Source organism: Triticum aestivum, chromosome 4B (assembly GCF_018294505.1).
Source record: "Triticum aestivum cultivar Chinese Spring chromosome 4B, IWGSC CS RefSeq v2.1, whole genome shotgun sequence".
In the NCBI taxonomy this organism is placed as follows: domain Eukaryota; kingdom Viridiplantae; phylum Streptophyta; class Magnoliopsida; order Poales; family Poaceae; genus Triticum; species Triticum aestivum.
The window spans coordinates 100744832-100747762 of NC_057804.1; the positions used below are offsets into that span (position 1 = coordinate 100744832).

At 45.5% G+C, this 2931-nt stretch overlaps 1 pseudogene; it reads right to left on the minus strand.

Annotated features, from left to right (window-relative positions):
- Positions 1-725: 725 nt before the first annotated feature.
- On the minus strand, positions 726-1563 carry LOC123089997 (acid phosphatase 1-like; annotated as a pseudogene).
- Between the last annotated feature and the right edge of the window lie 1368 nt (positions 1564-2931).

Below are 2931 nucleotides of genomic sequence, written 5' to 3' on the forward strand. Positions count from 1 at the left end.
GGCACGGAGAAGCCGCCGTGGGTGCTGGTGTTGGAGGCGGTGAGCGTCTTGTAGAACATGTGCGACATCCTCGCGAAGCGCTGCTTGACGGTCTCGCCGTCCTCGCCGCCGCTCCCGTCCTCAGTGGACTCGCACATCCGCCGGACCATCGGTTGTAGCTGCTCATGCATGGCAGGAAACCACATCACATGTCAGTCAAAGGAAGTATTTGTGAAGTCAGCCTTGCAATCTTTTGTAATGTAGAAAACATAAGAGCCTTTCAGAGATTTGATGTGTTGGATTAGGAAGCAACTGAACATAAGATTCAGTGTTCCTAATGCTGGCTAGCTGCTGCTCTAACTAGCTTTTATGGTCAAGGTAACTAGACTAACAGTAGGGTAATTCATGGTTTCGACTAACAATTATACTGCCTGTGTACTAAATTAAATTAAATCAGTACACACTTGAGCTTTTATGTTTGGAGGATCAGGTTGGTTAAACAGATACAGTGGATGGAACGTAGCAGAGATAGGGTAGTATAGCTCCAGTTTAATGGTGCAAGTTGAGGTACAACAGAAACCTAGAAATTAAATCGGCTAGATGTCGACTGAAACCTGCTGAGACTAACAAGCTGCAGCCAAACTGACAAAGTGGTCTCGCTATTGTGTTACTCACGATGCAGATGTTGAGAATTTAATGTCCGACAGCCCCTAACTAAACCCGAACCTGAATGGTCTTGGCACTTCCTAACTAAACCTGAACGCAGTGTGGGGGTTAGGAGAGGAGGCGTACGTACATAGCAGGTCCACGACAGCTCTTTCGCTGCGGCCGGTGAGCAGGAAGGTCTTGAAGCCGAGGTCGCGTACCTCCATGTAAAGGCGGAGGCTGGAGGGGATCGCCGGCGCCTCCCACGTCTCCACCCACCGGTCGAACTCCCGGTGGTCGAACAACTCCAGCCTGCAATTGAACAACAAATTAACCGCGCGTGTTAATAGCAGGCCCGCGATCTCGGAATGTGACAAGCGTGGGTCGCCCACCCGTATCTGTGCTGCGCGTAGTAGGGGAGGTTGTAGAGCAGCGTGAAGACCCAGGCGCCGGTGGAGGCGGCCGCGGCGCGGGCGTAGGCGGAGGCCTCCCCGCGACGAGGTCGAGGTCGCAGCAGTAGGAGGGGCCAGTGAGGTATGTGTGCATGTGCGGCACGCAGTCCTGCGGCACGGCGGCCCACGGCGCCAGGTTGTTGGCCTCCCCCGCCGTCCTCCAGCTCGCGCACCGCAGGTCCACGACAGTCTCTATGGACGCGGTGGGTGGCGCGCTCAGGTGGCGGGAGGACCAGGGGTGGGCCGGCGGCGAGGTTGGTGTAGTGACGGGAGGAAGGGGGCGGTGGACGAGGGAGATTGGATTGGATCTGGAGAGAATGGGGGCGGCGGCTAGCGGGGAGAGGAGAGAGCGAGGGAAAGAAAGGAGGCGGGGGGTGGATGGAAAATAACCACATGACAGAGCTAGGGTTTCGGGGATGGTGTGGAAGGGCTGTCGTTGGATCCCCGATCCTCCGACGGTGTTTGATGCATGATCCGCGTGACACATCCATGAACCAATCAGATTACAGTATGATGTTATGACCATTTAAATTGGTCATGGTTGACTAAAATTAACGTGTTAAAATCATGTTAGCTATTTTATGACCTGAAAAATTAAAAAAAAATGAAAAAACCTTCTCATCATGTCACTAAATATGAACAAGTTTTCAGGAAAAATAACAAACAAGAAATAAGATAAATATCTTTTTAAATGTGTCTTGAGAAATGAGTTTTTTGGCAAAAAAACATTTTTTATTTTTCGAGTGTCCAAAATGAGTTTTTCTGTGAAGGACCTACCATATATTTGTTGCAAAATTGTATCAAGTCAATTTTCTAAAATACTAGGACATATTTAATGCACAATTGACCAAATGGTTGGGTGTCAAAAGTTTTGATCCACCTCTGGTGAAAAAGACAAATTTCCGCCGATTCAGTTGGAGGCGGGTCAAATTTGAACTGTAGCTCCCTCGTAGTTTGCTCTTTATTTTTTCCAAAAATCATTTCTAGGTACATAAGTATCTATTTAATCAGAGAAACATCAACAAAATTCCAAAATTCAACCACTAGCTAGGAACGGTGAAGCCCACCGTTTTGACCGCATTTTGAAACGGGCATAAAAAATTCAAAAAAAAATCAAAAAATTGGAAAACCTTCGCATTCTGTCATTATATGTGGCCAAGTTCACAGGGAAAATAAGAAACTTGTAATACCGCAATTATTTTAAAAAAGTGTTCTTAGAAATAAGCTATCATGTGTGAAGATTCATGGCTTTCAAGCCAAATGATCAATCTTATGGCCACATTCATGGCATAGTTTGTTCAAATGATCTCATATTGTGCACAAGGGTGCATCTTGGAATTACAAACAATGTTGCCTAAGGGAGTTTTCATTTTCTTTGCACGGAAAATTCATTTTTCCATTTTCTGAGTGCCCGAAATGAGGTTTTTTTTGTGAAGGAACTACCAAATAATTGTTGCAAAAATGGACCAAATCAATTTTATAAAATACTAGGCCATGTTTGATTCACAATTGACCAAATGGTTGGGTGTCAACAGTTTTGATCCACCTCTGGTGAAAAAGACAAATTCCTGCTGATTCAGTTGGAAGCGGGTGAAATTTGAACTGCAGCTGCCTCATAGCTTGCTCTTTATTTTTTCCAAAAATCATTTCTAGGTACAGAAGTATCTATTTTATCATAGAAACACCAAAAGTTTTCCAAGATTCAACCACTGGCTAGGAACGGTCAAGCCCGCCGTTTTGCCCGCATTTTGAAACGGGCATAAAAAATTCAAAAAAAATCAAAAAATTGGAAAGCCTTCGCATTGTGTCATTATATGTGACCAAGTTTCCAGGAAAAATAATAAACTTGTAATAC